General features: G+C 44.3%; 1 protein-coding gene across 4 annotated transcripts in view; it reads right to left on the bottom strand.

Moving 5' to 3' along the window:
* Positions 1-12,376, bottom strand: part of SLC39A5 (solute carrier family 39 member 5) — a 211,576-nt gene extending 199,200 nt beyond the window's left edge. For 2 of the 4 annotated variants that reach the window (XM_085600323.1, XM_085600324.1), the window contains exon 1: positions 12,139-12,304. The gene's annotated coding sequence lies outside the window, so the exon portion shown is untranslated. Of the gene's footprint in view, positions 1-12,138 lie in introns of all 4 variants that reach the window. The other 2 variants (XM_085600328.1, XM_085600327.1) reach the window with 2 other exon arrangements.
* Between the last annotated feature and the right edge of the window lie 245 nt (positions 12,377-12,621).

The raw sequence follows: 12,621 nt of genomic DNA, 5'->3' as shown, positions 1-12,621 counted from the left end.
AAGTAATAACCTGCCAATTTTCAAACTTCATACTTTTTATCACCCCCCGAGAGACAATCTCCCCTTCATTGAGCAACTAATGGAAGTCATCTCTGGCAAAGTCGACTCAGCCGTGTCCCAAATCTTCCTTGGTGATTTCAACCTTCACTGGTCTAACCCCAATGACCAGGCAATATCCTACCTTAAAGCATTTCTGAATGATCATGAGCTGATCCAGCACTGTGACCAACCAACTCACAATAAAGGAGAAACGTTTGACATCATTATCTCGAAAGGGCAGACCATCACATTGGATACCATTACCCCTTGCGATTGGTCCGACCACCATTGCATCCTCATCTATATTAACAGGGAGGTGTCGATGAGGAAGACTCGGCCAACAAAATCAAAGATCTGGAAAAGGGACCTCAGATCAATGAACTCAACTGAACTAGCAGCCCACTGTAAATCTGCCTTCTCCTCCCAAGCGGACTTGGTTGAGGTTCAGTTACTGACCGATTCCTACAATTCGACCATCTCCAACATTATGGATGACATTGCACCAATCCAACAAAAAAACGCTTCAACAAAAATATCCAAACCATGGTACGACAATTTAAACACTGAATGCTGCAACCTTAGGGCAGCTGAACGCTCCTGGAATTCCAAACCCTCCTTGGAACAACTAAAACTCCTTAGAGATGTTAGGAGCTTACAAACAAATCAAGAGCGCCAAGGCAGACTATTTCAGACACCAACTTGATCAAGCTGCAAACCGCCCCAAGAAACTTTTCGAATTGGTCAAACAGCAATCAGTGGCAGGCCCAAACTACTCGGATTCCGGAGTCATCCCACCTACTTGCGATGATCTTGCTGCTTTCTTCACTGAGAAATCAAGACTCATCACCATTGAACTCACCTCTAAGAAGGCTCTACTGCCATCCCTTGACCTCTTAGATAAGCACAAACCTATTAGCCTGAACACCGAGAACAATGCGTCATGGGGCACCTTTACCCCATTCAGTGAAAAAGACATCAACAAGATTCTTCAGAACATCAATCCATCTAATCACTTCAGTGACCCGTTGCCCCAAGCCATCTTCAAAGAAATTAAGAATGTACTCATCTCCACCTGGACAAGGATTGTGAACGCCTCTCTATCACAAGGCACGATCACAGACTGCCTAAAAGCAGCTCAGGTGTCACCTATACTAAAGAAAACCTAACGCAGATAAAACTGACCTCAATAATTTCAGCCCTATCTCCAACATCCCCACACTAGCCAAACTACGGGTAAGGGGGGGGGGGGGGGGAAAGAGTACAATCCCAACTTTGTGCTCACATAGAGAATTTTCAACTTCTAGACCAGCATCAATCCAGTTTTCGGAAGGGGCACAGTACCAAATCCGCTCTCACGCACATTGTGGATGACATTTTAAAAATGCTTGACCAAAATGATTCCTGCCTCCTAATCCTCCTTGACCTTTCCTCCGCATTCGACACAGTTAATCATGACACCGTCATATTCATTCTGAAGAACAGGATGGGTTTCTCGGGTCTGGTGTTACAATGGTTATCCTACTTCCTCCACCACAGATCACAGATTCAAGGCAAACCACTCCCTCTCCCAGCCCTCATGGGTGTCCCCCAAGGGTTCGCCCCATCTCCTATCCTCTTCAACCTTTTCTTGGAACCTTTAGCGAAATCACTAAATTCCACGAACATTCTCTACCATATGTACGCAGACGATACACAACTTTATTTGAAAATCTCATCCCCGGATAACATCATCTCACTCAACACTACCTTTCAGGTTACACAAAACTCAGAACCAACTACTGCTCAACACCTCCAAAACTTAATTCCTTCTCATCTCTCCCCCAAACCACATTCCCAAGCTTGACCTTCGGCTGAATCACCTCACAGCCTTCAACTGCACCCCCCTCATCATAGACTCAGCCAAATCTCTCGGAATCACCCTGGACAAGCACCTTAATATGAAAAATCATATCAGCAATGTATGTAAGGGAGCTAACCACTTGATGATGACCCTGAGAAACATCAAACCATTCCTGCCGCAAAATGATTTCAAGCAGGTGGTCCAAGCACTGGTCTTGCCGAGGCTAGACTATGGCAGCGCTACGCTCTGTGGCCTTCCCAAATACACCCTCGCTCCACTAAGGGCATCACTGAAAACTGCGGCCAGACTGGTCACAGGTTCCAACGAAATTAGCACATTTCCCCAGTGTTAAAATCTCTCAAACGATTACCCTACGAAGCTCGAATTCAGTTAAAGATTGCCGTTCCGGCGCACCAAGCCCTGCATTTCAAAACTTCCAGGTACCTAGCACAAAAGCTTGAATTATCCTGTGGTGGGAGAGCCTCAAGAAGCGCTAACACTTTCCTCCTGAAACCACTCATCCTTAGCAAAAAGAAAGCTTGTCACCGAGCCTTGTCCAGCGCTGCCCCAAAGATATGGAACTCTCTGCCACCGGAAGTACGCAGAATCTCCTCAACGATTGCTTTCAAACTGGAAGCCAAAAGATTCCTAATGGACAAATTCCTACCTTAATCTGGGCTGGGTTCACTGGCTCGAAATCATTGATCCTACAACCATTGTTCCATCGTGTGATGCTGCTCTTCTTTACCGCATTGTGTGCCCCCTTCGTAGCCCGCTATACACCTGTTTATTGTATTGACCTGCTGACCTTCAGGAGACAACTCAAGACCTGGCTCTTCGACCAATAGCAGCAGCACCCCCCCCCCCCCCCCAGCGCCTTGAAACCCTTACGGGTAAGTAGTGCGCTTTACAAATTAAATGACTGATTGATTGATTGATTACTCTCCTTTGTGTCATTTGTTTGTGAATCATGCGATTATTCATGTTGTGTATTCTTACTTGATGTCGATATTGAGTTTATGACCTTCCTTCCTTCCACCCTTTTGTAAAGCGCTCTGATATCCTTCAGGATCTTGTTCGCGCTATATAAAACTTTATAAATAAAAAACAAAAATAAAATCTACTATTGGTATGGCAATGTTCTATGGACATGTGTATGTCTTAGACAGTAGTATATATCTGTATTTTGATGTTTATATATCTATATATCTTTTCCTAACACGGCCTCCATGTCACCTTTTCAAGATAGTTTTCTAAATTGTTTTGTATGCATTGCCTTTCTTCTCCACCTCTCTGTGGTTCTCCCTGTTGGGTGTTTCTAGTGGCGTTTCTTCGTCTGGAGTTCTCCCATGACAATACTTGCTTTTTGTTTTGTCATAGCAGATTTGTAGAGGAAGAACACCTAATGCTTCCTCTACCGTACATGTGCTTTCACCCCATATAGCCTCAATTGCTGTTAGTATGCAGAGCTTTGTTCTGTTATGGTCCCTGTGGCCCTGATCTTCCGGGCTTCAGCTATTCATGGTTCCAATACCCACCTTGTGTCTGGGTAATATGTTGAATCATATTGATTAGTGCCTTTTGCCACGTTTTTCTATTGCTATGGGTTCCGTTTAACCATCTCTCCAATTTCCACGTTGCTTCTCTCTCCACGTTTTTTTTCTGTCTTTCAATAAACCGGTTGGTTATGTGCGTATTTTTTGGTAAGATCAGTTCGTAGACCCACCTCCAGGGTTGTTGTTGCTATGGTATCCAATTCTAAGGCAAGGAATCTGTGGCTAGATGTCTTTCAGATGGACAAGTTACTTACCTTTGGTAACGCCTTATCTGGTAGAGACATAGCCTAGCTGCAGATTTCTTACTGACCCACCCATCCTCCCCGTTCTGCAAGCTATTTTCTTCTTACCTGCAACATCCGTTTCTTGAAATTATTTTATAGTAAATTATCACTTGTGGTGATTGATTGATATATAGTATGTTACCACTTGTAGTGGTTAATTTAAAGATATATCTATCTTTTTGGCACACTGTTTCCATTGCCAGTTTCTATGGTGGCTCAGCGTTTTGGTGCGGAAATTAGTCACAGAAAAAACTGATGTCATTGCGTCAGGGAAGAGATCATGCGGACTCCATCGACATCACATCCATTGGACGGCTCTACAGAGTCGCTTGATGCCCTCAACCGGTGCGCAAAGTTTCTGCTGGAAAAAAATTCTGGATCCAGTCTGGCACCTGGGGAGGATTCTAATGTTTGTATTCTGCAGCTAAACTATGTCTCTACCAGATAAGGCATTACAGAAGGTAAGTAAACTCTCCATTAATACTCCTGGTAAGAATATAGCAGTGTACTAGTCGTTGATCCTGTACAAAAGGTGGCAGGCTGTTCATGCAGAAAAGACCAAGCAAAAGAGCTCATTACAACCTCAAGCTGCACTTATCGTGTGAGGTCTCCAATCGTTAGGTATGCAGCCTGAAAGTATATAATGGGAAGGACTCTTCTACAAATTCTGAGGGTTGCCCTTTCACATTAGGAATTTGTGAGAAGATTGTATTGAAATTCTCGCAATCACTCCTTCCTAAAGCTTTAGGTGGACAACTTCTATACATTAGTCCATCTGTTCATTGAGCTGTATGTAGCTGGCATTATGGCTTGCAGTACAATGCAGAGGATTTCCTCTGTGGCTTGTTTGTAAGAAGCCAAAAAAAGGCCAGAGTAGTGCGCAGCAACAAATTGCTGACTGTGAAATTCTCAGATAGGTGGTATGCATGTGTGCCCGCAGCTCACATTGAATGCCCTTCTCCAGTCACAGTTTGGGGTCGGTTGGCAGAGGTCCAGAAGCCCAGCTGTATACTTGATTAGAACAAGTATATGGGTAGAGTAGGTTAAAATTAGCAGGTACTTTAACCACATAATGTGAGTCTTAAAACGTTCACATGGTGTAAGAAGTCGGCTACCCATCTGATCAAGCTGCCATCATATGGTGCGTATACTGAGTTTGTCAGTCTACCACAGGAAAATTGATGTATTTCCTCGACTTTTAGTTGGCCATTATTGAAATAGTTACTGCTGTAGAACCAGTAGCCTCTACTTACTCTGTAGTGGAGGGCATTGCAAGGCTGCACGGTCGGCATTTTACAGACTGTATTCCTGCAACAGAGAAAAATAAGCTACCATATCAACAGTGCAGGGTGTGGTCTTAGCAAGGAAAGAGGAAGAGGAATCATTGTTACAGTCCCAAGTGCCCATCTCAGCCAGGCCTGCATTTTCCAAATACCTCTCTGCGTACCATACAAAAGTGATGCTCTGGGAAACTGACTGAAGTGGTGCTGTCAGATGAATAGTAAAACTAGCCTTTGAATTGTTGAGCACGGATACAGCTCGTCAAATGGACATTACTTGATTATTATTTTTGATGCCAAGTAATTATATAGCGTGAACTTGACCCGAATTGGGTATCAGAGCGCTTTACATAGCACTAGTTATGTTACATGAGGACACACATTCATTTTTGGTAGGCACTGGGAGATTAAGTGATTTGCCCAGAATCACAGGATGTTCAGCGTCATTGCCGAGACTCAAACCCAGTTCCCCAGGTTCGAAGTCGACCGCCCTAGCCGTTAGGCCAACTCCTCTCCCGTTGATTAGCTATGTAGCCCTTCAATGTTTCCATCCCCAGGTTCGAGGTCGACCGCCCTAGCCGTTAGGCCAACTCCTCTCCCGTTGATTAGCTATGTAGCCCTTCAATGTTTCCATCCCCAGGTTCGAGGTCGACCGCCCTAGCCGTTAGGCCAACTCCTCTCCCGTTGATTAGCTATGTAGCCCTTCAATGTTTCCATCCCCAGGTTCGAGGTCGACCGCCCTAGCCGTTAGGCCAACTCCTCTCCCCTTGATTAGCTATGTAGCCCTTCAAATGTTTCCATCCCCAGGTTCGAGGTCGACCGCCCTAGCTGTTAGTCAAACTCCTCTCCCCTTGATTAGCTATGTAGCCCTTCAAATGTTTCCATCTAATTCATAAAATCTTTCTAATGGTTCTCAACCAAAGAATGACCATAACCCACAATAGTTTTTCTTCCTATTAGAAATACGTCACTGTGCCTTTACTTCCTCCAGTAAATCAGTACACAGTGGTCATGTTTGTGGCCTGGTTGCCATCGTCATCCTCCGTCCACTGTATTAAAAGAGCATAAAAGTCAATGCAAAGCACACAATGGTGGAATGGTCATTTGCCACATGTTGACAGATTTCCATGCCCATCAAGCCCTAAGGTCCTCGGGCTTTCTGGAATTGCTCTTTAGGGAATTTAGGACAGTCTGACCCAGCATGTTTATCCCAATTTTGAAATGTATGTATGCTCACGCTGTCCAAGAGATGGGTTGCAAGATATCTTCGGACACCCCCCATCTATATGTGTAGGGAGAGCGAATATATAACTGGTAGCTCTGTCATATGGTCTGATTTGTCTGTTGAAGGTTTCTGATGACATCATAAACCACAACTCCCTCCGAACCCCAAAATGGCAATACAGGAACAAACTCTACATGGCATCTGTTAATTTCTTTTTATAGTACGTGTTTATTTTAGGGCACTTAGCCTGAAAAAAAGCTCTTTTGTACAATATGCAGCTAACAATAGCCACTGGCTCAAATATGAATGTTTCGTTTTTGTTTACCTTTCTTGGATTTTTTTTAAATAAAACAATTATGAGGGTCTGTGGATCATGAGATTCTGTGACTTCAGCGTGTACCACATAATTATGGATGGACTGCATTTGCCATAAAATTTGCACATTTCACAAATACATTTCTTATCTGTGTCAAATGGATAAAAAAAGATGTATACAGACAGTGAATATGCCAAGTAATTGGCATTTTTTGTTCAATGATTCATTCAGGTATGCATAAATTGGTCCTCATTTCTGCATAGATGATACTAGTGGCCCTGACCATGCTGAAGCCCTGCAGAGGGGTTTGTCATGATGACGAAACCTGTAGTTATCTAAACAAGGCGGGTGCCAAAGAAGTTAGAACTGCTAATGACCAATACGTCTCTGGCAGGTTAAACCGGTTTCTGCCAGGTCAATATCTATCTCCTGTCCAACCCCACTCACCCCCGTGTAGCATGTGTGTGAGGGGGTGGAGTTGCTCTGTTTTGGACTGCCCTAAAGATTGTCTGATATTACAGCGCCTACCGAAGGGGACAAACTAAAGCTTGGGCAAAGGCAGAGTGGAGCCACTCTCCACGGGGGAATAAAACATTTGTTGTGAAACAAACTAGGAAAAGTAAAGCAGGGTGCTGATCATTGCAGATGTCTAGTGCAAGTACAAGGGTAAGACCCAGGGTATACACATCTACCCAAAAGGTCTGCAAAGAACAAGGAGCAACGAGGAAAGAGGCCCTATTCCAGGTGTACGTTCACTTGAATCCAGAACTTGGGCCTCTCCTCCATACCTTACTCATCTGATCGTGTTGTGTGATCCTGGACTAATCACGTCATAAACCAAAAGCTATAAAACGAGCCCCTTCACTTGTGTGTCCATTTGTCAGTATTGGTTTGTTTGTAAGCAGCTCGCTGCATTGTGGCGCATTTTAACTTTATGAACAGTGTTTCAAAAAACCCACAAGTCCAATGTGCTTGACTAAAAAGGCGACAGCCTGAAGGCTCGACACTTACAGCAGCCTACTCCAAAACTTCCCTACGTTTCTTCAGGAGAGTCAATTCGCAGTGAGAGCTGCGGGAGTAGGAAACCAAGCCACTCCAGCCTTGCTTCACTTTACCTTTAACACGGGGCTTTAAGTGGGCCGGGTCCCGTTGGTGCTCAGTTCTAAAAAGCAGGTGCTGAGACGGGTCTCTCTCGGGCTCTCCATTTTTAGGTCTCGCTGAGTCAGCGCTCATGCGCTGCTCGGAGAGACATTTTGTATGTGAGTTTTCAAAGTGCTGCTGGCTGGCCTAGCACTTGCGTGCACGTCAGCGTGCACGCGCGCAGCCGCCATGCGCTAGGCCAGCCAGCAGCACACGGGGACGCCTTTCTGCTTTATTTCATCTTTACACCCAGACCGAGCCACAGGAGTGCTCGCGCATCCCTTGCGTGGTTTAGCGCGTCATCGCGATCACTTTCATCGCGATCACTTTCGTGGCCAATGCTTGTTTTTTTTGGCATAAATAGATGGTCAGTCTGTTTTTCAAACTCCGCCCTCGTGACTCTAACCCCTTTACTCCACCCAACCTTGAACCCCCTCATACCCAATGTATGACTTCCCAGAAAAACAACACTTATGGTAAGTATAAAAGACAAGATTTAACAAACTGGGAAACGAATAAGAAGCATGCAGAAATGAGTCACAGAAAGGACAGCCGTGTGATCGGCGGGCTCCAGGCTCCTGGATATTCTTGAGAAGCCACAGTCTTTCGCCAAAACCTCGATTTAAAAGAAACTGCTTGGGGAAGGCATATGCCGACTCCACAGCCAATGAGCACTTCGGAATTTTACCGCGTATTAGCATTGGCTAAGATGCCGCCAGTGCTCCAATCTCAGGTCATTTTAGACAATAAGTATTGACTCTCACTCACAGCCGGCTTCAAGAATCTATTCAGCCTTTGCATTGGTTGTTATGGGACGCGGAAGTGCTAAAATGACGGAGAAATGGCATGCGTTATAAGCTCAACTACGGACAATGAGGGTTGCACTGAATTTGCTGACGGTCCATGTAAGTAGCAGACAAGTGGTCACTTTGTTATTCCTATGCCTCCCTCTGTCACCTTAGCTTTTGGTTATGCCAAGCCAGCCGACAAGATCACCTTTGCAAGGCAGTGCGTGTGTAAACTGTCTCCCTTCCTATGTATGCTATATAGCTATGAATGGAGAAAGTCATCCCCATCGTATTTAATGAGGTTTCAGGTGCTACATATAAAAGAGTGAGATCAGTGGAATGCTGTACATAAAATGATGTGCAACTGACAGTTCAAAAGGTGCATTAATCACTTTGGGAGTACGATAACATGCAGGAACTGCACTGTAGAAGGTGTAACAGCAGCAGCACACACTTCAGATGATGGTACAGAGCGTAATTCGTTTTTCAAGTTGTGATGATTTTGCTACAATATTAACCGCTTTATCATTTCTCTAGTAGAACTTTTTATGTTTTCACGTTATTGGCCTGTAGAACTTGTTTATTTTTTAAGAGTATCCTTACAGTAGTCTCCGAGATGGAATTTAGTTGCAAGCAACAGAAACCCATAAATAGCAATACAAATGGGACTGTTCATTGTGGAGTTGAAAGTATGCGTTAAGTGTTTGGGATGCTCAGTAAGCAAGGCTGGTTAATTTGTTATGTATTATATCTATGGTTTATTTAAGTCCAGAATTTAACTTGTTTACATAGGGCACCGCAAAAATAACCTACATGCAAATGAGAAATTGGTTTATTTTCAGTCATTGTCACTTTCATTCTTGGTCCTCGCATGGACTGGACCATTTTTAGGTCGAGCCTAATCAGCGCGCAAGCGCTGCTTAGGAGTGACCTCTTGGAATCGGTCTGTACTTTTTGGAAAACTTGTGCATGTACTGCACTGTTTCCAATGAGCGCTCGTGCATGTATGGCATACACCTTGCGGGAGCGCGCAGCGGCGCCATCTGTTTCCAATTCTCACGCCCGTGCTTGTTTCCATTTGCCTGTCTCGCGCTCACGTTAATTGGAAACAGATGGCGGTCTTATTATCTTTCACTTTCGTGCTTTTCGCGTCCGCGCTTGTAATGCCTTCCTGCTGATCGTCACAAATGGCACACTCTTTTCCCCTTTGTTTCACTTTCTGCATCTTCCACCACCCGCATTTACAAACTCCCCATCTCGTGCACAGTCCCACCTGCCCCTCGTCCCTGTTCCTCCCATCTTTTTACTGTGTCTGCTAGTACCCGCTCGCACCACCCTGCTTCTCAAATCTAACAAACTGTCTTTTCCACCATTGTAAACACACTTTCTTGCTCCTTCCACCTCAGAAACTCTTCTCCCATTCGGTTTTTTCCTACTTCTCACGTCCTGCCTGCTTCTCTCACTTCAAGCAGAGACTGAGAGACCCGTCTGTTTGCACCGCTTGCATCCCCAGTGCCTTTTCACTGCCTGCTTCTCTTATACTGTGTTCAAGGCACTATTTGAGTGCACACGTAGAGCACGTTGAATATGAAATAAGGCGCTGCATTATTTTTCTCATTGGAAAGGCCCGATGGCTTCTGTGCAGAGTAAGCATATACTGTTGGGAGTGAACACATGGGAAGAATTTTGTTATGTCAGAAGTTGAGAACTCAGACATTGTTCTCTAAAAGAGAGACTAATTTTATTTTATTTTGGCCATTGTTGCCAAAACCATTTCATGATGCGTTTTGATGGCACTGTGAGTTGTCATTTTCTAATGTTAGTTTGTAGTTTTGAAGGGGGGTTCGTAGGCCAGAATTTAGGATGCATTTTATTGTCTAAGATGACCTTGTACCACTCCTCTTCTGTTACTGAGATGGACACAGATGTAACTTTCTTTAATTCCCCAGTTAATAAGCCCCCGTTCTTTCTTTGTTGGTGGAAGATTCAACTCAAGTTTGAAATTTGGAAAGAAATAGTTTTTCAAATTGTAACTAGCAATGTGTTTCTGAAAGAAAAAAAATCGCTATTCACTGAAAACAACAGATTAACTTCTTACACACCCTAGTGTCTTGTGGGTGTGAACATTGGAGGGTCCTTAATTCAGAAAAGGCACGAATGCTACGAACTGTGAAAACAGCGCCAAGAAGCAAAACAAAGAAAATCATGATACAATACAACAAAAAGGCAACATAAAATAATACCACAATAAATAGTAAAACAACAAAGACCCTGAATATCATTAAAAGCCACAAAGTTCCATGAAAAATCCCCAGGGGCAGGAAGCCTCAAACACTTATTTAAAACAAATACTGCTTATGTTTGGCGAGTAAACAAAAGTAAACAAGCATTGGCATAGCCAATAGGTCTCGCCTTTGGGACCTTATAAGTATTTAATTATGCAGCACAATATCTTTGGTGCAACATCAACTGTTGCATGGCTAAACACTTATAATGTCCCATTCATTCCTTTTTATTTTTTGCATTATGTAGCGCAAATGAAGGTATCGAAGCACTTTACATAAGAACTAGTTCCATTACAGAAATCTGCCCAGTGGGTGATAATGTGCTGCATGGCTAAACACTTATAAGGTCCCAAAGGCGAGACCTATTGGCTATGCCAATGCTTGTTGCCCTTCCCATCAGGGTAAGAAACATTTAACTCTGCTTTTGATGTAACTTCAAAGAGACTCGTTATATTTCCTTTCACATGCTCCTCAGTTTAGAACTAAGGCATTTTCAATATGCTATACAAGGAAGCCATAGTTGTTGCTTATATCTGATGCCACTAATAACCATTGACAAAACCAATAGTCCTTGCTTGTTGTAGGTTTAATATTACTTGTTGTATCATATATCCAGATGCAATGACAGAAGCAGCAAAATACCAGTGGGGCAGCACACTATGCTAAGCACAGATTTTTAGCTTAGGTGTTTTTTTAAGCCACTCCCTTAAGTATATCGACTACGCCCCTTTGAGCGACCCCCCCCCCCCCCCCCAAGTTTTTTCACCCCACTTAAAGCTCTGACCTCAAACTTCTACCGTTTGATCCCAGTCAGCTCCGCTCTAGAAAATCTCGTATCCTCCACCCCCTTACAGCTATTTGGAAACAGCTAGGTACACAATGGAAAATAAAAATGCGTGGGCCAGAACTTAAAGCACCCACCATTGAAATAACTCCTGAAGTTGTTCATGTTTAATAAACCGTTGTCAGAAAGCGAGCTAATCAACCTAGAGACAAGGATGAACGCCTGACAATAGCAGAGTTTAAAAGGGTGACGTGAGCGTTCTGCAGTATGAGGGTGCAACTGAGGTGTAAGATGCTCACATTACTTCTAGAACAGTCCAGTATGTTTATCTGAAGACACTGGGCACATTCAGCCCCTAAGAGTTAGGACGGTTCAAAGAGGCGCTTTACGACAGTAAGAAGAACCAAGGCAATTTCAAAAATAATAATTTTAAAACCAAGGCATGTCGCACCTTTCTGTTGCACACCTTGAGCCAAAAACAGAGGAGTCTCGTGATATGCAACGCATGTTAAACACAATGCAACAGATACCACGAAATGGTAAGACCCCCAAGCCCCGGTCCACGGGCAGACCCCGAGAAAATGAAACCGCGAGCACTTACCTGCTCCTTGCTTTTGAGGTTTCGACGAGGCCAAGGGTCGGTATGGGAGAGGGACACGCCTAACGCCAGCTACCCAGGATTGGGGTAACCAGGAAACACCCCAGTTCTCTCCAGTGAATGTATTCAAGAGCTCTGGTCTAGCGCTTTTGCCTGGCCAGACTCCAGCAGGGTCAAAGGTCAGCCTGGCCCATCCTATCTGGGCGGAGCCGTGCGGGGAGGATTTGGCAGCCCAGGTGTGTGTGCGCACGTGTAGGTAGGTCTGTTAAGGAGGGCAACCCCTGCTTCCTAAACAGAGTAGCCTTAACGTGGAATGCAAGAAATGTGCTTCATTCTATGGTAATTTCTTTATTTGACTTTCAATCCCATCGGTACACATGGCCTAGAGCTGGGGGCGGGGGTTGATAAAACGCTACAAAACGAGTCGAAAGGAACGGGTGCCCTGCAGTTCGTACCCCTACGGGCAGAGACGTTTTGAGGCATGGC

Source organism: Triturus cristatus, chromosome 4_2 (genome assembly GCF_964204655.1).
Source record: "Triturus cristatus chromosome 4_2, aTriCri1.1, whole genome shotgun sequence".
Lineage (NCBI taxonomy): Eukaryota > Metazoa > Chordata > Amphibia > Caudata > Salamandridae > Triturus > Triturus cristatus.
Note: the sequence above shows the minus strand (reverse complement) of the source record. Positions and strands in the feature narration are given on the sequence as shown.